Source organism: Herpailurus yagouaroundi, unplaced genomic scaffold (assembly GCF_014898765.1).
Source record: "Herpailurus yagouaroundi ecotype Mexico unplaced genomic scaffold, PumYag 187, whole genome shotgun sequence".
Classification (NCBI taxonomy): domain Eukaryota; kingdom Metazoa; phylum Chordata; class Mammalia; order Carnivora; family Felidae; genus Herpailurus; species Herpailurus yagouaroundi.
The window spans coordinates 32,998,599-33,020,550 of NW_024412418.1; the positions used below are offsets into that span (position 1 = coordinate 32,998,599).

The 21,952-nt window shown below is 47.3% G+C and overlaps 1 protein-coding gene and 1 long non-coding RNA gene across 12 annotated transcripts in view; one reads left to right on the plus strand and one right to left on the minus strand.

The window, feature by feature from the left end:
- PLEKHA7 (pleckstrin homology domain containing A7) overlaps positions 1 to 21,952 on the plus strand; it is a 220,096-nt gene that overhangs the window by 26,061 nt on the left and 172,083 nt on the right. The gene's annotated exons all lie outside the window — the stretch shown is intronic.
- On the minus strand, positions 12,048 to 15,616 carry LOC121043717 (uncharacterized). Its single transcript, XR_005796994.1, has 2 exons — positions 15,376 to 15,616; positions 12,048 to 14,291 (listed from the first exon to the last, which is right to left on the minus strand). It is a non-coding gene; the product is annotated as an uncharacterized LOC121043717 (long non-coding RNA).

Consider the following 21,952-nt stretch of genomic DNA (forward strand, 5'->3'; position numbering starts at 1 on the left):
CCTTGAGCTTCAGTTTTTGTCATCTATAATAAGGGGCTGGTAAGAACATCTCCTTTGTAGGGGCGTTCATGCACTCATTCATGAATTATTGTTTATTGAGTTCCTACTGTGTGCCAGTCATTGTTCTAGACGCTGGTGATGGGATGGTGAACAAAGTCTACCAAAGTGTCTGCCCTGGTGAAGCTTACATCTCAGTGGGGGAAAGACTGGAAACAAAGTGGTTAAAATACATAGTATCAAAGGATGGCAGTGGAGGAAAAGAAGGCAAAGAGGCGAGGAACACTGGAAGAGCAGGCTTGGTGGAGAAGCAGAATGGTCAGAGGAGGCCCCTCTGCAGAGATAACGTTTGAGTAGACATGCGATCGGGCATGTGGACATCTGGGAGCAAGGCATTCCACGAACAGGTAACAGCAAATGCAGAAGCCCTGAGGCTAGGGTGGACTTGGCACGTTGAAAGAATAGTAAGGAGGCCAGTGTGGCCAGGACTAAGGGAGTAGGGAGCTGAAGTTAGAGGTGTGTGTGTGTGTGTGTGTGTGTGTGTGTGTGTGTGTGTGTGTGTATAGAGTGGTTTGCAGACCTTTGAAGGGACTTTCAAAGGGACTGAGTTAGGTGGTACTCCTCACTTGGAAGTTTTTGAACGAAGGAGTGACATGATGTGTCTTTTGGTCCAGCAGAAGGATAATTCTGGTTGTTGTGCAGAGAATAGACACATCAGAGACAATGTAAGTAGTGTGCTCAGCACAGGGCCTGGAATGGAATAAGTCTTCATTAAGTGGTAGTGTTGATCTTGATGATAATGTTATTAAAGATTGACCTGCATGCTTGCTGGTCCTGGCCTGGGCGCTCATCCCATCTACCTTGTGCCCTTTGAGGAGCTGCAGCATTCAGGATGCTTTCTACCTGACAAGGAGAGCAATGGGTCCTGGGCTTGGGAATGAGGAGGGAGAAGATGTCTGAATCTTTGGTGTTTTTTTCCCTTGATCTTCTGTTCAATAGTCATGGTGAGGCATGGTGGTGGCACAGGTGCAGGTGAGGGGGCAGGAGAAAAGTCCTGGGCTCTGTAAGCCTAGACTGGAGAGCCTGGCCTGGCCCTCGGGAGCTGCTAGTCAGTTGCATGGCCCACTGTAGGTAATGACAAGCCAGCTGCCCCTGGAATGTCTGTCTTCTCCATCCCTCTGGTGGTCTAGGATTCTCAGGAGGATTCTCAGCACCCAGAGCTGCTCCCTTCCTCCCAGGACTTCACCATGAGCATCTTCTCCCTGCCTCCACCCCCAGAATCTCAGGCTTTTATGGAAAGGTCTGGGTTCCTGATGTCTCTGATGCAGTTTACTGGCTCACTTCAGAAAGGCCTTTGGCAGCATTGCTGATCAGACTGCTTCTAATCGATTACTTTGGATAACAGGAGGAGTGTACCACCAGACGAGGCAGCCCCTCCATGAGTTACCACATTCTTATTGTTGGGAGTTCCATTTGGAAGTTGAAATCTCTTCTGCTCTGACTTCCTCCTTTGCCTTTAGTTCTGGGATATAGGAAGTGAGTTATGGTTCCTCTTGCCCCAGCTTCTATCCCCTACCCACCCTCCATTAGGCAAAAGTTTACTAGTTTCCCATGAGGCTTCTGTGCAGTTCTGAGGGACCAACTGGTTGGGGAGGTCAAGGAAAGCTTTGTAGAGTACATGGTACAGGAGTGGGGTCCTGCAGGGTGAAGAGTTAGGCTGATCAGGAAGAGAAGAAAAGCCTTTGAGGCAGAAGGTAAGATGGTGTCTTTAAATAGTATGTAGAGTTCAGGAATTCTAGGTAGTTCAATATCACTCTAAGGGGTGGGCGGGGAGAAGGGAAGAGAGGGAGAGGGAGGGAGAAGTAGGAAGAGGGAGAGAGGAAGAGACGGGCAGAGAGAGGTGGAGGGAGGGAGAGGGAGAGAGACAGAGAGAGAGAGAGAGAGAGAGAGAGAGGGAGAGAGAGAGAGAGAGAGAGAGAGAGAGAGAGAGTGTGTGTGTGTGTGTGTGTGTGTGTGTGTGTGTGTGTGTGCATGCATGTAGGGTACTGGGTACTGTGAGGGAGGTGATGCCTGAGAGGTCAAGTCAGAGTGTGAAGGGCCACCTGTGACCTGCCAAGAGTCAGGGACCTGAGGTTTGAGGACTACCTGGGAGGATGGGTTTTTGGGGGACCCACAGGTTTATCGTTCTTATAGAACTGATAAATGGGTTTCTGAGTACCTCTGACTCTCCTTTCTGCTGTGGCCTTGGGTTGCTGCTTAAACCTGTCCTTCAGACCTCTGCAGGGTGGAGATGGGGACAAGTCAGTACCCTGAATGTGCTAGTTGCCTTGGACACCCTGTTTCTGAGTTCAACACACTGGGTGGCCTGGTTCTGGACCCCTGCCTTTTGATTAGCACTTTCATGGGTTGAGGTGGAGGCCAGGATGCTGTAGCCATGGCTGGTCAGCCTCAGTTTGTCTCTGTCCCAAAGTTGGCTGGACAATGGACACGCAGGCCTGTCTCTGCCCTGTAGGGTGTCTCATTTATGCAGGGAGTCAGCATGACCAGTGTCTGGACTCCAAGCCCTTGGCCAAACATTCCAGATTCTTTGGCCATAAACATTTTCTGTAGGGGCCTGGGACCCCAGGGCTTGGCAGTTTCTCTTTATGCCCCATGCAGATAGCTGTTTGTATCTGATTTTTATATATTCCCCAAAGTACTTTTCTAGCAGTCTGGGGGAGGCCTGTCTCTCCCAGCCTGGCCAGCAACTTGGGAATCTTCTGGCATACCCGCCTCATGCTGCCAGCGTATGGAGTGTCCTCCCCACCACTGTCTGTCCTTCCTTGGTGTCTTGGATGCTGGAGGGCTGACGGTGGAGTGGGGCTTTTTGTTTTGTTTTTAAATAGGGGCGACATGGGTAAACAGAGCGGCGTTTCTGGTGCTGTTGGGAGGGCCAGGACCCCACATTCCGGTTCCATGACGACAGCCTGTTTCGTTGCTGCTTGTCGGGCTGTGGGCAGCAGCAGTTTAGACGGAGACAATGGTGGCTCTGTTGAAATGCTGCCGCTGAGCTCCAGCAGAATGCATTTTAATTGAACACTTTCCACCCTGAAATCTGCAGGGAACTGGTGGCCTACTCCTCCTCGTTCGTTCATTTTCTCTTTGCAACTCAAGAGCTGGGTTGTTATTGCAGGGCCTTTTCCCCTTAATATTAGTAGCCTCTGGGGGGGAAAATGGTGTTTCCAACCTGGGGGTGGTTTGCCCTCAGCTGACTTGGTAATGGGAAGAGAGAGGAGGGCTGGGCATGAGGGCTGGAGGCGGCTGGAGACATACCTGTAATCTGGTCTGGGTGTCATTGCAGGGCAGAGGATAGCAGGTCCTCCAGGAAGCTCTCCTCCCCTGGGACCGGGATTGTCTGGTGCTTAGGAACACTGGGTCTGAAGGCAGACTGACTGGGTTGGAATCCCAGGGGTAACACTTCCCAGCTTAACCTCTCTGGACTTCAGTTTCCTCATCTGCAAAATGGGGATAAGAATAGTGCCTGACTCACAGGACTATTATGAGAATTATTTGAATTTAATAATATCAAGTGTTATGGATAATGGATAATACCTGGCACACAATAAATACCCAATAAGTACATTTACCATTATGTCATTTTAATATTATGTCCTGATCATCATTAATATTACATTTTATCCTGTGAGAGTTTTATCTGAGACTACAAGGGAGACAGCAATATTCTAAAATGCAAATTTGATCTTGTCACTTCTTGGCTTAGAAAGCCTCAGTGAGTCCCCTTTGACCACTCTGCATAAGGAGGAAGGAATTTCTGCTTATTGGAGGCCTACTGTGTGCTAAGTACTGCACACTTGGTATACCTCTGCTCATTTACAGTAAGTCCAAAGTCTACTGTAAGACCCTTCATCAATTGGGCCTATCTTTATTTTATTATTTATTTATTGAAAAGTAATTGACATGCAGTATTGTGTTAATTGATATTTACATACATTATGAAATGGTCCCTGCAGTTACCATCTGTTGCCATACAAAATATTATAGTATTATTGACTGTATTGCCTATGCTGGACATTATATCCCTGTGTGCTATCTATTTTATAACTGGAAGCTTGTTCCTTTTAATTGGCCCTATCTTGCTTATCTTTTCCCCCCTACTCTGCTAAACCAAACCAAACAAAAACATAATGCTACTTCAAAGGATGGCTTGTTCTTCTCTGATGTCTCCTTGGCTTTCATCCTCTATGCCTTTGTGTATATTCTGCCTTCTGCCAAGGATGCCCTGTGGGTGGTGGCTGGGGATCTGGGGAAGTAGACTGGACTGGGGAGAGTTTGGGGATTCCCTGGATGGTGGACCCAGCCTGTGAGAGAGCCCGCTGGCCAGTCTGACTATACGGGGCTGGCTCTGTCCCCTCCACCACTAACTGTGTGGCCCTAGAGATGCCCTACTCATAGTGCCTGCTTCACAGGTTTGTGGGGAGGAGTTAATCCACATTAAGTTTTTAAATTTTTTTTTTTTCAACATTTATTTATTTTTGGGACAGAGAGAGACAGAGCATGAACAGGGGAGGGGCAGAGAGAGGGAGACATAGAATCGGAAACAGGCTCCAGGCTCTGAGCCATCAGCCCAGAGCCTGACCCGGGGCTCAAACTCACGGACCGCGAGATCGTGACCTGGCTGAAGCCGGACGCTTAACCGACTGCGCCACCCAGGCGCCCCCACATTAAGTTTTTAGAATAATGGCTGATATACTGTGAGTGTCAACGGATGTCAGCTGTTCTTATAATTCTTTCCACAGGTCTGATGTACCGTTTTTTCCGTTTGGAGTATTTCTCTTTCTAGGCCCAACACTGGACCAGTTTTCTTTGGGGGAAAGAGGAATTGGAGATGTTCAGTGGATCAGGGAGGTCTAAACGGGGGTTCCTTGTCCTGCTTAGCACTTCCTGGGGCCTTTGGCCATTGCTGTGGGCCAGGAACTATTTGCCTCATTCCAGTCTGTCCATGGCAGGACCCCTTTCTTCTCAGCCAGTGACTGTGCTCCTCAATGGGGCCATTCCTTATGGTGACAGCGATGTAACAGACACAGGATAGACTCACAATATGTACAGACCCTGTGTACACAGACCTGCTTGCTTATGGATGGATTTACCTGTCAGTGGATGGGCCACTTGGTAACCAAATGAGGAGAAATCTTTATGGACCAAAGCGAATTGCTCTGACTTGAAATTAGCCAGATAACCCATTTCTGGTCAAGAAGGGTGGTATATCTTGCAGGTACCTCTCATTGAAACAATGAAACTGGTGAAGTGCCTTAGAAAGAGCAAGGGAAACAAAGAGTGGGAGATTTCACTTCGGAAGCCTTGTTGATGTGTTCATGTCCCCTCGGTTCTCTGGTTATGGTGCTCAACAGTCAGGAGAGCTGGGGCTTTATCCTGGTTCTGTCGTTGATTATGTGACCTTGAGCAAGCTGTGTCTTAGATTTCATATCTGTAAAATGGGAATAACCATCTTGCTTTGCCTCATTCTCAGAGTGGTTTTTAGGAGCTAAAGGCCTTGTGTTCCTGGGTATTCATATTTGTTCACTCATTCAGTCAACTTTTGCTGGACCTGCTGTGCCCTGGAGCCAGGCCCCTAAGGATAGACAGAATATGAACTCCTTGCTCCTGGAGCTTAGAGATGGAGGTCAAGGTGGGGAAAGTGTGTGAGTGGATAGCCATCATGAACATGACCATCTGGCAAGTGCTTTGCTAGAAGCATGTAGAAGGTATGATGATTCTTAACTCTGGAAGGTCAGGGGAGGCTTTCCAGAAGAGGTGACACTTGAGTGGGGCAGAGGTCAGTGGGGGAGGGGGCACGAGATGGAGGCCAACACGGCTTGGCACTGTAGACATGTGCCCAGGGGTGAAGGTGGGGTTGTGGGCATGTGGGGGAAGAGGCCACCTACAGATCAGACTGGAGATGGACTAAGGGTTGAGACTGTGCCCTGATGGTATCAGGGTTGGGGGCAGAATGACGTGAGGGTGCAGAATCAGGATGGTATTTTGCAAATCTCATTCTGGTGGCTGTGTGCAGGGAAACCTGCTGGCTGCCCTGACCATGATCTCCCATGACAGTCTAAGTGAGAGATGATGCAGGCCTGAACTGAGGCTGAGGTGCGGGCACGGAGGAGGACACAAGGCACATTTATGTATGTACATGTGTATGTGTATTTATATGTGTGTGTTCTGGGAAAGGTTAAAACCCTCTCTGTGCACACAGGATAGTTTCATTGCTTATTGAGATCATCAAAAGTACAGACACCTAGCATTTCCATTGCTATGGCTCCATCTTTCCAGGGTAGTAAATAGACAAATTGCAGAGGATTATGTACAGGAATGGCCACTTGCAGCCTTGTTTATAAAACTAAGAAATTGAAAACAACGTAACTGTCCATGAATGAGGAGTCAGATAACTAAGTTACAGAGACACGCAACCGTAAAACGAAGCTGCCGGCATCTGAACACGAAGAGATATATCTATCACATGAAAGAATAGAACATATGTGCAGCACTTAGCCTGCTACCCCTTTGGCGTTATTTTCCATGATTCAGAAACCCATTGAGGTTAGGTTTGCTCTTTTTCCCTGTGTATGACTTTCTGTCTTATGTCACTTGATAACTGTTTTGTGTCTGAGTCTGTATGAACAAGGACCATGCCTTGTTCTTGCTGCCGTGCTTCCCTTAAGCAACAGGAGTAGGTGGCCACTAATTACTGCAGAATTTAATTGAGGGATGTGAACAAAAGGCCTTGTTATCACCATTAAGTGATATTAAGCTATAGGCTGATTCTCCCTCTTATAAAAAGAAACAGTGTGTCTGGCTCATAAAGAAGCTTTTAAACTAAAGTTGTGCTAACAAAGACCTCTTCCAGAGACCTCCCTGCTTGGGGGGATCCAGAGTACATTCAGGCTTTGTTTCCTCTGTCTTAGGGAGCCAGCTGGAAGTGAGGGGAGATGAGGTGTGTTTGCTGTCCAACCGGTTTTCATGCACAACATCTGAGCTGGTGTGTTTTTGTTGGGGTGGCAAAGGGGCGGGGGAAGCTTTGCCTTACATCTACTGCGTGCTAGCACCTTATACTATCTTGTTCCATCCTCACTGCAGTCTGAAGATGAAGGAAAGACTCTACATCGTTTTGTAGGCAAGGCTACCAAGGCTCGGAGGTTGAGTAACTTGCTTAGGTTGCCCAGCTAGGAATTGGTAGAGCCAGGAGTTGATCCCAGGTCTGTCTACCCTCAAACTTTGCTTTTCACTAGCCGCTGATGGTTTTAGAGCAGGGTTTGGCACTGGGCAGTTTGGCACTGTTGCTGTGTGGTTTGGCATTGGTGGTGGGCAAGAAGTGGGCATGTCTGGGTTGGGCAGGATGAGAGTTAACTGGTCAGTATTTATGCTGTGCATGCAGCATATGCTGGGTACTGGGGGACACAGAGAAGAGGCCAGGATGACACTCTCCTTGTCTAGTTAGTCATCTGGTTGAAGTCACTCATTCTTGCTTGGGGAGATAAAACAGGAGGTGGTGAGGGATAATTAGGGATACAGGAAATAAGAGGCAGAGGAAGTCTGAAGGGGAGCAGCCAGCAGGACGGAGGTGTGCTGGGAGAAGAGGAGGGTGGGGTGTGAGCAACAGTGCAAGGATGGCAGGTCTGGGCTGAAGTGGGGGTTTCTTGGAGGTGAGGAGTGGGAGCTTGGTTGGGAGGTCTTGGGCACGGGGCTAAGGAGTTTTGCATGATTCTCTAAGTAATGGGGAGCTACTAAGGCTTTTTAAAAATTGAGATATAACTGGGACGCCTGGGCAGCTCAGTTGGTTATGTGTCTGACTTTGGCTCAGGTCATGATCTCATGGTTGGTGAGTTGGTTCATGAGTTCAAGCCCTGCGTTGGGCTCTCTGCTTTCGGCACCTTCAGGTCCTCTGTCCCCTCCCCCCCGATCCTCCCCTGCTTGTGCTCTCTCAAAAATAAATAAACTTTAAAAGATAGACAGATCATTTGGTATACAACATTATATTAGTTTCAGGTACACAACACGATTACTTGATATTTGTAGATATTATGAAATGATTACCACAGTAAGTCTAGTTATGTCCATCACCACACATAGTAACAGATTTTTTTCTTTGATGAGAACTTTTAAGATCCATTCTCTTAGCAACTTTCAAATATGCAATACATTAATTTTTTTAATGTTTATATTTGTTTTGAGAGAGAGAGAGAGGGCACGTGCAGGGAAGAGGTAGAGAGAGAGGGAGAAAGAGAATCCCAAGCAGGCTTCATGCCGCTAGCACAGAGCCCAAGTCAGGGCTCGATCCCACAAACCATGAGATCATGACCTGAGCCAAAACCAAGAGTCTGATGCTTAACTGACTGAGCCACCCAGGTGCCCCCTCAATACAGTATTATTAAATATAGGTGCCATGCTGTGCATTACATCCCCAGGATGTATTTTATTTATTTTATAAATGGAAGTTTGTAGCTTTTGACTCCCTTCACCTGTGTCATCTACCCCCTTCCTCCCCATCCCCCTGCCTCTGGTAACCATCAATCTGTTCTCTGTACCTATAAGCCTAGTTGTTGTTGTTGTTTTTAGATTCCATATGTAGGTGAGCTCATACAGTGTTTGTTTTTCTCTTTGACTTACTTCAGTTAGCATAATGTCTTCAGGGTCCATCCATGTTATTGCAAATGGGAAAATTTCATTCTTTTTTATGGCTGAATGATATTCCATTGTGTGTGTGTGTGTGTGTGTGTGTGTGTGTGTGCACGCACACACCACAATTTATTCATCAATCAATACTCATGTTGCTTCCATATATTGACTGGTGTAAATGATGCTACAGTGAACATAGGGGTGCATATATCTTTCTGAGTTAGTGTTTTTGCTTTCTTTGGATAAATACCCAAAAGTGCAATTGGTGGATCATATGGTAGTTCTATTTTTAATTTTTTGAGGATCCTCCATATTGTTTTCCATAATAGTTGTACTAATTTACAGTTTCTACCAAGTAAGTGCACAAGGACTCCCTTTTCTCCACATCCTTGTTGATTCTTGTCTTTTTTTATACTAGCCATTATGATAGATGGGAGGTTATCTCATTGTGGTTTTGATTTGCATTTCCCTGATTATGAGTGATGTTGAGCATCTTTTCATGTGTCTGTTGGCTTTCTGTATGTTATTGAAGGCTTTTGAGCAGAGAACTGATATGAGGGAAACAGTCCTAGGGCACTTCATCTGCCCATGGCATAAATTGTGGAGTGATGGAAGGAGAGAGGGAGAGTTGCCTCACATCTCTAGAATGTTTACCTGTCTGTGAGAATGATGGTAGGAGGGGTAGGGATGTCCTGGCTGAGGTGGACTGGGTGTGTCAGCTCTACTTTGACTTGGATATATGATGGTCCTGACAGTGAGGAAAACAGCTGTGTGTGCTAGACCAGGGCATGTGTGTGACCACATTTAAAGAAGGGTTACATTAAAGAATGGTTGGCATGCATGTGTGCATGCAAGCATTCATTTAACAATTATTTATTGAGTGTCTACCTTTGCACTTAAGCTAGGCTTATGGTAGTGAGCAAAACAGACACGATCCCCTGCTTGGGTCTGGCTTTGAAGGTAAATGTCATGTGAGAGAAAAAGAAAAAAAAAGGACAGAAAAAACATCTGAGCTGCTCTAAGAAAACAATTTACTCCATAGCCTGTTTGTTCCACTAGAGTGAAAACATCGCTTCTCACTACAGATGAGATCTTATAGAGGAAATTCCAGGACAGAGCTTTACTGGAGGGGTGGGGTTTTAGAAGCACCTAGTCCAACCCCCTTAATTTAGAGATGAGTTAAACAATGGGACATTTCAGAGGTTGGGGGAATTCCTGTGAGCTGCACAGCACATTCCTGTAAATCTCTGTGCTTCTCAGTGCTCCGGCCCCACACCATGCTGGCTCCTCTCCCTGGATCAGCCAGTCTTTCCAGCCTGGTTTCTGCCCCTTAGCTAGGAGAAGGGGCTGGAGGAGAAGAGGGGGATAGGGAGGACATTAGAAATGGAACAGGGAAAATGTTTCAAACAGAGCAAGCCACAGAAGAGCACCTTTGCTTCCTCTGTGGGTCAATTGAAATCAGAAGTTCAGAGAGGCTTTGGCTGGGCTCAGATCTTTACCAGTTGCCCAAGGTTTGACAGCTTATTTCCAGGGCTTGTTTCTGAAGGCTCAGGTGGTGGGGACAAAATCTCACTCACTTCAGAAGACCACACATCCAGAGAAACTCCAGTGGCTTTCCTTTGAACCTTGGGGCTTGAGCCAAACAGCCCCTGGTATAGCTGCGGCCTCAGGTCTCTTTTTAAGTGCCTTAGGGACAAGACCCAATCTCAGAGGTACAGGACCTCTGGCTCAGTGAGGGGAGGTAACTTCTTGGAGTCTTTCAGTCAGTATGCCTCACTCTGTCTGCTTGTGGGCCAGCCCACCCCCCTCAGGCAGGGGCTGCATGCACGCCTGCCTCCCTGGGCCTCAGTGGCCCAGCCCTTGTGGGGACTTACGCAGAGGAGCAAGGCCTTGCCTGTTTGATAACTCACAGTGGCTGGGGAGGAAGACCCTGGTTGAGTAACTGGAGGGCAGAGCACCAACATGGGAAGTCTTGGACTTTGCAGGCAAACAGAGTGGGCTGCAGCCCCAGCCATACCCTTTACTGGCTGTGAGACTCCAAGAAGTCACTTAACTTCACTGAGCCTCAAGTCCTTATCTTGAGGGATGGGACTGGGGAATATTAACACCACGGGATCGTTGGGTGGAGGAAACATGAGTTTGTTGAAAGCACGACAAGGCACAGGGCCTGGCATAAGGTGCTCAGTGTAAGTTCCAGGACAGATGTGCCCATTAGTCCAGCACACAGGCTGTAGGTGAGAACCTTCTGTTCTGCTTCCATTCAGAGCGGAACCTCTCTCTTTTCACTGCTAGTCCACAGTCCACTTTTGTCCCACAGACCCATCGAGGTCCCTGGATTTGCTAGAGGCCTTGGGGTCTATGCCTCTTTGGGAAACCGTTTGTTTTATTACAGCAAGGTGTATGGCTACTGGCCAGAAGGTTTCTAATTTTTCAGGCATTTATGAAAATTAGTTGCTCAGTAACAGCACATGTGTATTGGTATGTTAATGTCCATTCATCACAGTGCTTGGGGGTGTTTGGAAAACAAGGAGGCCAGATTTAAAAATATTCCTCTATCTGCATTTTTCCTGGCTTCCAGAGAAACATTTTCAAAAACCTAAAATATTGGATTGAACTTGGATATCTCACTGGAACCTGGGTAGTAATAGTAATCGTGAGTATGACAGTAACAACAGCTTACGTTTATTGATTATATTCTATAGTCCTACACTTGGAACACCTAAGCTCAAAGGGTTGCTAAGGAGATTAACTATTTCTATATCAGAAATCAAATCAAACAAAAACTCCTACTACTCATTGGCGATAATAATCATACAGTGAATTACTATGCATCCATTTAAAACAGTGCTGTAAAATATTAACTAATGATATGGAAAGTGTTCCCTGCACCTTAGTAGAGAAAAGAAAATTATGAAACAGGCTGGCATTTGGAGGTTCTTAATGAATGTTTAAATCTACATTCATACAAAGCAATACTATTACACTCCTCATTTTATTGGGAAGAAAATTTACTTGCCTAGGAGACACATAGGATTTTGAGTTTGTTTTTTTTTTTTTTGTAAGAATCCAGCATTTTCCTTACTGTCTTCATCTGTTTCTATTTAAAAAATTAGACATGCTATAATCAACTAATTGCTGTGTTGAGAGCTAAAAAGACAAATGTGGAAGGGAGACCTGTTCAAGGGCCACATTGCTTTGTTTCCATAGCTCTTACAATTGGTAAAACACTTTATAGCATTGATAGTATATATAACTTATTCCTGATTTTAACAAGAATATGTATTTGTTGTATAACTGGGAAAATAGAGAAAAGCCCAAAGGAAAAAAAAATATTTATAATCTTTCAAGGGTAGTCATTGTTAACATTTTTTCTATCTTTTTCTTTGCAAATGTATCATAAACTTTTGTAAACTTGGGATTGTGTTGTACATGTGGTATTGATTCTTGTATCTTTCACTGATCTTTTGTAGACCTTTCTCTCATCATTAATTGTTCTTCTATAGGATCTAGTTTTTTACGAGTGATCCTCAAATCTTGGACAATAGTTTCCAGTTTTTTTTTTTTCATTATTATGCATGATGCTGTTATAAACACCCCCCTTCCTTGCCTTTATGAACATCTCTGGTCGTTTCCTTCAGATAAAATCTTGGAAGAGTCATTGATGTGTCCTAGGACATCATTCACTCTCCATTTACATTTTCTCTTTTGTTCCCTGAAATAACTCTCTAAAGCTTGTTTGGGAGAGATTTTTATCTCCATTGTGTAGATTGGAAGCTGAGGTTTATAGAAGTTGCAGTTTGTCATAATAAGGAAGTACTTTGGAATGATAAAGGGAATCACTTTAATCCAGTGAGTTAGAATGAATACAATAGGGGATGGATTCAGGTTTATCAGTTTTGTTGTACTCTTCAGACTTTCCAGAAATTGCACGTTCTGTAACTTCCCCCCATGTCATGGGTCTGCTCTCTGGCCCCACATAGAACAAGTTTCCTTCTTAACTATTCAGAGAGGCTCCCATGTGGCCATAAATGTGCCCTTTTCTGAGTTAAATCATCCTTGTTTGCTCATGAAACATGGTTTTTCATTTATTCACTGTCTTTGGTAAATCTCTGGACATACTGTACTTTATTGGTAATCCTCTTAAAGTGTGTATTAATCTGTACTTCAGGTTGGAAGTGACAGAAACCCAGCTCAAAGTAGCTTAAACAGAAAAGGAAATGTATCAGTTCTAGTAACTGGAAACTCCAAGGGTTGATCTGATCTGGCCTTTGCACTGTTGGACCCCAAAGGTCACAGGGACTTTGAGGGCTTTGCTTTTTCTCCATCTTTCAATTCTATTAACACTTTTGCCAAGGAAGAGAGGTGCTTACTCTCCTAGGCTCTGTATATCACTTCTTAGGGAAGATTTTGATTGACCCTAATTGGATTCTGGGCTCCCCCTTGGATGAGTACCCCTTGGGTAGCCGACAGCTGCAACCTGACAATGTGGGGAGTGTCACTGAAGAAAAGTATGTAAACAATGCATGCCTATTATACTGTGATATGCAGGACTGAGCACTGTATGCTAGGTGGTGTCTGGCCAGCTTAGAAGAGAGTAGAATCACCATCTCTGTTTTTGTTGACATTATACTTGTACTAATGTAACCTAAAATCAAAATAGGTTCCCTATTAATGTGTAGTCATGTTATGTCAAATGCTGCTGTTCAGCGTCTCTCTCCCCTCTTGTACTATTACTGCTGGGATATTTTGGACTCAAATTTACATTTTTAAGCTTATCCCTGTCAGATTTCATATGGCTGTATTGGGTCCAGAGAATCAGCCTGTTGAGACCCTTTAGCCCTAAATCTGTCAAGTGGCATACTGGTCTCCTTCCAGCTCAGTGTACTCTGAAGTCAGGTGATAGACGTGATTGACATGTAGCGGGGAGGGGGAGGAGATGAGGGAATGCAGTATCTCCAGGCCATCAGCTGCATTTAAAGAGCCAGAGTCTTCTCCTACCTCCTTCCACCACCCCCCCAAACCTCTACAGTTTTTGTTGTTGTTGTGACTTATGAGGTCAGCCTTCTGCTTCATGGTAAGTTAGAGCTTGCCAAGAAGGGCATCAGGGAGTCTGCTTTCCTACTGAAGCCCCAGATGGACTTAAGTTGAAGTAGGAAGGATCCAGATTAGATATCAAGAACTTGTGGGTGTGGGTGGGTATGGGCGGTATACTAGAGAAAGCATAAGTCCATTTCCAAAGGCTGCCAGGCACTAGCAGTTTCCTGAGAACTCTTCAGTGGTGTAGGGTGGCAAGCAGGGGATTGGAAGTCCCTGTGAGCCTTGCTGAGGTTATAGGTTGATTGTGCCAGCCTCCTGCATGCAGGCATTCTTGATGGTGAGGGGGTGGCATGCTGAGTGGCTTTTGGCCTCTGTGGCTCTACCGAAAGCTCCACATTATTGTTCAGCTGCAAAAACAGTTTTCTTCCTTTGCAAGCAAGAAACACAAAGCTGCCCTTCAGAGGAGACGGCTGGGCGTGCAGCAGTTCTGGCAGTGTGTTGCACTAATCTGACACAGCATAGGACGAACCACCCCAGATGGCCGGGCAGAAGCAGAGTTGGACAGCAGCATCCGGAGGGACCTGGAGAACAGAGGGCAGTGGGGGGAGCCTTGCCCTAGAAGGTCTTCAGTCCATAGGCAGTGGCAGGCAGGGGGCCTAATCTAGGCACTGGCTTGCCTGAGAGTTGGGCAGGAATGACACTGGAAAATGGCCTTTTCTGTGTGGCCCATCGGGTCTGGTGGGGCCTTTGTGTCTAGATCTGAGTCTGCGAGCAGTTCCCCTTTTGGTTGCTGGGAAGAGAGGGAGGCAGGTCTCTCTAGGGTGAGCATTAGGGGTGCCTGGGGTCTCCTCACCTCAAGGTGGGTTTTCCAAACCACTCAGTACTTTGGCAGCCTGTCCTCTTGCCATCCAGGTGACTTCCTGTGACTTCCTAGTAGCCCTCTGTCCCACTGCCTGCACCAGATCCCAGCTGGACTTTTGGTTTTGGTGTGGGCTGAGTGGGGTTCTGTCTGTTCATCCTCTCTCTTTCCCTTTGTCTCTGTCTCTCTGTCTCCCTCCCTCCCTCTCCTTCCTTGAGGGAGATGCCTTGAGACCCATTTCACCCCAAGGGAAGTGGGAGGTTGGTTAGACCAGGACCAACTTCCTCATATTTGGATGAGCCCCTCTTACAGGTTTAATGAAGGGTCCAGAGTCCGAAGCTGAGGTTGGCTGCTGAGGAGAGGATTGAGGCAGCCAGCTGGGAAGTCTGTGTATCTAATGGAGGTGCCTAAATCACTCCTGGCACCTGGAGGATGTAAGACAAGTGCTTATCTGGGGCTCGTTCTGGGTTCCTGGCCTGTCACCCCAGAGGAACCTGGTTTGCAGAGCACTTTTGCACTGGAGAAGAGAAATGAGTGGAGGGAGGTGAGGAAGAAGTGACAGCCGGTGGGCTGTACTTTTCTGGATTCAGGGTCCCATGGGCCCCTTGGGCTCCCTGGCAGGAGGTGACTTGTGGGTGGACCTCAGGAATGGAGGATCTTATGGCATCAGGCAGAGCTGCTTTCTCCCTTCTCCTTCCCCAGCCTGGTGGAGAGCTGTACGTTTAGAGTGTATTTAGCATTTGTCCTTGATCAGCACTGCCCAGATCTCAGATACCCAGCTGAGGGTCTATTTGAATTTTGCTTACCTGTCTGCTCCAGAAGAACAGAAACCAGTTTGAATACTCTGAGTGGGGGAGAGGAGGAAGTTGCTAGTTGAGGTTTGCCCTGATGAAATGCTCTCTGGGTTGTTCGCGGAGTTGCTGGAGAAATTATATGTTAATGGGAATGTTCTTTTCTAAACTTTAACTAGCAAAGTCAAAGAAGTGTTTGCCAGTTAATAATGTACCTGGTAAGCTGTTGAGCTGAACTTTCACAGCCAATTAAAAAAAAAAAACAAAAACAACAAGGTAAGGAATTTAAAAAATAGGACATCCAGAGCATGCGTGTCCTGGAATGATTTCCATGTTTCTGTTGGAATAAGTGGTTTTGTGCTGACTGGGAGGGTTTCAGGGGCCATGTTCTTGTTGGTGGCCTTTCTAGGAGGCTCTGATGCTGGGCTTCCTGTCCCTGAGAAATAATTTCCTATGCAGTCTATTGTAGATGAACCAGGAAGCCATTTCAGCACTTTGTGAAGCTGTAAGTTGGGGCAGCTTTTCCCACGGTGGGAAAGCCCAGTCGAAGTGGCTGAGGCAGAGCAGTGAGCCCCCAATCCTGTGCAGACAGAAGCTCCAGCCACACAAGAGCAATAAAACCCTCTTGGCCCGACAAGGGTGGGGCTGGCTGAAGGAATAAAGCAGGGAGTGGAGTTTCTGCTCCAGTATCTGCGATGACAAAGTCCTTCTGCAGAGTTTACTCTGGAAAAGAGAACAGGTTAAAAAAAAAAAAATCTCTGAATGGAAAATTTAGGGAAATTGAAACAAAGACTCCTCTTGGATTCTGAGTGGTGTGTGTTACTGTAGGAGATTGGTACCTTTTGTTAGCGTCCCTGGATCTCAGTCAGGTCCTCTCTAAGCTTAGGCTCCCAACTTCACTTTCACACCGTGGCTACTGATTCCAGATGTCCTTGTACCTTGCTGTCTCTTTCTGGTGCCCCTGTGGGCTTGTGGGTCACAGTGTGGCACCCAGAAATGAGCTCAGAGAGTGGACTCTGCTTGGCTTGTGCCTGCATCCCTCAAAGTGCCTGACACTAGTGATTGCTCAGTGCATATTTGTGGAATGCATGGGGTGGTTTCTTACAGCTGTATGAAATGTGCGTGCACGCGCACACACACACACACACCCCCAGTGCCTCCCTCCGCTCCTGCCCCGGACTCTGTCCTAGCTCCCCAGCCTCATGCAGAGTTCTCTTCTTGTGTCTTGTGCATCCTCATGTAATAACATCCTACCTGTGTTATTAAAAGACCTCATATACGCCAAGCAGGCATTGCCCTAGTGCTTCATGTTGATGGCCTCATTTACTCCCCACAGCCACCTTATGAGGTAGGTGCTAGTATCATCATGATGAGAAAATCAAGGTCAAGAGGGATTAACTAATTTGCACAGAAGTTAATGGTGATACCACCACTTACCCACAAATCTCTCTGATTCAAAAGCTGAGTTCTTAACTTCTAGGCTATAAACCTCTCTGTTTTGGGCTTTGAACTGGAATGGAGTAAGTGCCTCAGGGAGGGAAAAAAAAATGCTTCTATTCTCCCTCCCCCACGGCTCCACTGTCTAAAGACAGCTGTCTCTCATTTCCTTCTGGTGTAGGAGCCCCTGAAAGATGAGTTGGCATAGAGAAGTGTCAGGCTCTGAGGGGTTTGCAGTGGTGGGTTTTGTGAGTTTGTTCCCCCGTTATCATTATCATGACCATCGGTATACTATATAAAAATCAGAAGGGAAAAATGGCAACAAAGGGAGAGGTTGGTCCAAGTTGGGAGTCTCCAAACTTTTTTATCACGTATATCTCACTAATAGATTAGCATGTACCCTAATATATGTATACTTGTTTATAAATTATATACACAAACTGCTGTGCTAATGGACCTATAAGACACACACATACACACTTAAAAGGATGATATAAAAAAAAACAAACCATGAATAGATGTTCTAATATGTTCTTCCTGAACTGCAGTAGGTCATATTGAGCACTTCAATGTTGAGTGCACCCTACTTTGGAGCCCCCTAGTGTCCCTCCCCAGTTATCTGATCAATGCTCTGCTGCTGTGGTGCCCTGTGACAGAGGGCACATCTATCTGGACCCTGCATTTTTAGGTGCTTTGATTTTCATAAGCAGCCTTGCAGCCCTCATGGTTTTTGGTTAGAATTTTACTAAATTGGAACCAAGGGGAAACCTCTTCTAGCTGCTGCTCTGGCTGTAGTCCTTTGCTGTTACTCCTGAGCCCCTCAGTCAGTCCAACAGCTTGCAGGTTATTCTAGGGTACGAGGGAAAGGCCATTTCCCGGGCTTGGGTACAGCCCAAGGATTGGCGAGGATGTGGAGAAGATGGGATTCTTATGCGCTGCTGGTGGGAAGTAAATGGTGCAGCCACTGTGGAAAACAGTTTGGCGGTTTCTCAAAAATCTAAATGATTAACCACATGATCTAGCAATTCAACTTTCAGGTATATACTCAAAGGAATTGAAAGCAGAGACTTTTCAATAGCCAAAAGGTAGAAGTAACCAAGTATCCATCCACAGATGAATGGATAAACAAAATGTAGTATATACATGCAGTGAAATATTGTTTGGCCATAAGGAAAAGGAAGGAAATTCAGACACATGCTATGACGTGGATGTACCTCGAAGACATTCTGCTAAATGAAATAAACCAAGCAGAAAAGAACAAATATTATAACATTCCACTTGTATGAGGTACCTAGAGTAGTCAAATACATAGAAACAAAAAGATTAGAAGTTACCAGGGCCTGGGGGGAGGGAGGAATGGGTGTTATTGCTACTAATGGTTATAGTGTTTCTATTTGGGGTAATGAAAAAGTTTTAGAAATAAAGAGTGGTGACGATTGCACAACGTTGTGAATTTAATAAATTAAGAAAAGTTTTAAAAAGGAGAAGGAAGCAAGGAGAGGGGGCTACGGGTTGGAGTAGAAGGACAGGCGGCTGGTTAGTTCCTTTGTCTGAATGTGGTGCAACTGTGGATCAGATGCCAGGCTGTCCCTATCCCTGTGGGCACCCATGCCAGGCATTAAGGCTGCTAGAATAAGACACCGGTGACCACACCCTGGCCATTCTGACTGGCTGTACAAATAGCTCTCCAGGCCCCCCAGGGGAATGGTCATCAAGATTTAGGCCACGGAGTAGGTCCATTTGTCCCCCTTCTTGTACCCTCTCCCCAGTCAGCTGATGACAGCTCTGGTACTGCAGCCCGGCACCTGTGATTGAGGACACACCTGTCTGGATGCTCCCTTGTCAGAGCTGATTTTCAGAATCGGGTAATGGTTTCCCTCTGAGGGTTGGAATCATGAAGTAGGGCAGACAGGTTCCTTTGGAGTTAAATTTAGGGCTCAGAATCCAGGGGTGGCTGAGAGAAGCTGTTTAACTCCTACCCCACCACCAAAAAAGAGAAAAAAAAAAAGTCCTAAATTAAGCACGGTACGTGGAACCTGAAGATCCCTCCACCAAATTGGAACACATACCTCTAAAAATAAAAGATGCTGAAATCTGGAAAATACCAAGTATGGCTGCTTGGTCAGGTGCTTGCTTCTCTGCTTTTCTATTTTTGCCACCCCCTGTCCCAGTACTGGAGCTGCACAGGGACAGCATCACCCTCCTCCCAGAGAATAAGGCCTTGTCTTCCATGATGCATGGTCCCTGGGGTGGGGCACGGAGGCTGCCTGTTCTACACATGAGGAACCTGAAGCCAAGAAGTACTGTGATGACTGTCCCTATGGGTCACAGTGTCTGCCCCTGCTCCTCACTACTCTCTTTCCCAAAATGTCTGTTAGCCCTTGGTTCTCCTGGGGATGGGTGCCCTTAACCTCAGGAGCCCCCTTGGTACCACCTAGTTCCCAAGGCTCCGGTGGCCAAGCCCCATATCTTGGGCACTGTGATTTTTTTCTTGCTGCTCTTGAGCACTGGCTAGACTGGGGGTGCATGAGAGAGTCTCAGAAACACTGGTTCCAGGGACATATCATGGTGCCAGTGTGTAACGGGTAGAATTTGAGCTTTCAGGAGAGAGGGCTTGGAATTATTTTAGGAAGTGAGTGTTGCATGGACAAGATAATAACTGCAGTGAAAGATGGGCATTTACTGCGTATTGGGCCTGTCTCTGAGGGTCTTCATACAGATGTCCTCATGACAACTTTGAGAAGTGTGCACTGTGATTATGCCCATTTCGAGTGAGGAAACTTAGGATAAATATTCCATCCAGGGCCCCCCAGCCAGCAAGAGGTAAAGATGGGATCCGAACCCTGTGCCCCTAGCTATGTGTAAGCCAGTCTTTTCTGCCAAAGCCACAGGGCTGCCTCCTCGCCGGAGGCACAGCATGGGGACTCAGGACCCCAGTGCAAGTCCTGTAACCTCCTGGGGGGTTCGGAAAAAGGACATAATGAAGATTGCCCTGTGCCCCCTCCCCCCACTCATTCCTCTTCTGTAGTGGTGGTTTGTGTCAGCGTGACTTTGGCATGCAGACTTCTGCTTTCCATCTGGTGCATTTTTGGGGGGGCCCAGAATGACCACATACTATGTGCAGACCCTTTGACAGGTGTTCACTCATATTAACTCACAGGAACCAAAAAGGTAGGTATTACTGCTCCCAATGTACAGGTGAGAAAACTGAGGCTCAGAAAGAGAAACAACTTGCCTATGCTAAATAGCTAATTAACGGCAGAAACTTAATGTGATCTCAGGACCATCTGACTCAAAAGTCTGTGGCCTTTTCCCCGTCCTCCACATGCAGTGGGGCTGGCGTGACCTTCCTCACTCTTGGCTCTGCCAAAATCCTATCTCTGGCTTTGATGATGTCAGGGTAGTTCTGAGCGCCAAGGTTGAAACAACATTGCCCTTTCCAGCAAAGATGCCAGGGTCAGAGACAGGTGAGGAGGGTCCTCATGACCTCCCACAGGTGTCCTGCAGATCCTGTTTTGGGGGAGTAACAGCTAGGATGCCCCCTTTTGGGCGTGGCCAGGAGTGGTGCAGGGCTGAGGGCCTCTTTTCTGGGCCACTTCTCCGGTTGCCTGTGGCCCGTAACTGTAAACTCTCCAGAGTTCTCAGCCAAGGGAAGCAGAGGGAGGGTCAGTGCCGTTGAGGGGCCAGAGGAGCTGTGAGAAGCGGGTGCTCTTCCCTGTCAGAGACGTGTCTGATGAGCTGCATGAAGCCGGCATCAGGATCACCTTGAGCTGGGGGCCATTCTGCAGCCCTGCCTGGCTGAGTTGCCGAGACTCTGTCACTTCTTCAGGAGCCTTGGTCTTCCTGGTAAGTGGCAGAGAAATAAACTCAGGGCAGGGGTAGTTTGGGAGACTCACTGAGGAAACTTTGCTGAATGACCTGATTTTCCTAGAACTTGAGGGCTTTGTGTTTTGGGTTTGCAGAAAGCTGTAGCCAGAAAACGAGGAGAGAGACGTTTCAGAGAATCAGGCTCTTCAGCCAGAGCTCCCCAGGGCACACTTGACGGTGGGCTTTCTGGAGGGGTGAAAGGGGGAGGTGCTGGCTGGGTTTGTTCTTAGGGAGCACGGACCGGAGACATGGGGGGTGGGGACACAGGTGATGAGAGGAAGACCCAGGCTTGAGGACAAGTTTGGGTTCCCTAAGTTGGCCGGTAACTGGAGTAAGAGCTTCTTTCCCACCCTGGGCCAGCCCCCTGTGTGCCTCAGTGCTCCTGTCTGTATGTTGGGGGTGAAATTCTCTCACGACAGCGTTCCTGCAGTGAGGCATTGGAGGCCTCAGCTGCAGGGTGTAGCTGTTACTCAGTTGTTGTCATTATTTATTATTTAAGCACCTCTCTTGTGGCTGAGCAGGGGCCTGTGGGTGGAGTATCACCTTAGGCTGCGGGTCCCCTTTCTCTGCTGGACCCTGTGATCACCTGTTTGTAGTTAGCACCTACTGCCCGCCAGTTTCTGTGCCAGGTACTCCACAGGGGTCAGTCATAGAGGCCAAGGAGCCTTCCTGGGATTTCCAGGGAAGCTCTTCCCTCCTTTTGCGGGCTCCTGCAGCGTTTGTTTCTGCTCGTATGGGTGTGCATGTCCCTCTCTCCGCACTCTTGTCCCCCCTCACCAGGGACTGTTTCTCACTCTCATGGTGCCTGGCTCGCAGGTCCCTGCAACCGTCTAGTAAATCCAGGGGGGAGTGTGGAATCTAGATCTTTAGGGGCTTCTCATTTCATTTATATTTCCTGGCCCAGCTCAGGCCCTGGGCCTCCTGCTCAGGGTGCCAGACACTTGGGGGCTGTGCTGGCCTCTCCTGGGGGGGAGGAGTTGTGCTTGGGGCTGTGATGGCTATGGGAGCAGGGGGCTGCCAGTGCTTGGGCATTTGGGACGAAAAGGAATAGGAGTCAGCATCGGAGAGAAAAGGCCACGGGAAATGAAAGGACGTGTGGCCCAAGGTGGACGGAAGGAAAGCCAGTTCACAGCAAGGGGTATGGTTGGTGGAGCCATGGGAGGATGTGAAGGGGTGTGTGTGTGTATAGTGGCTCGAGTGGCAGCGTGGAGGGCTGCGGTGTGGAGTGCACGGGAGTTGGGGCCATCACCCATCCTTGGGTCATCAGTGGGTTGCTTGGGGCCAGTAG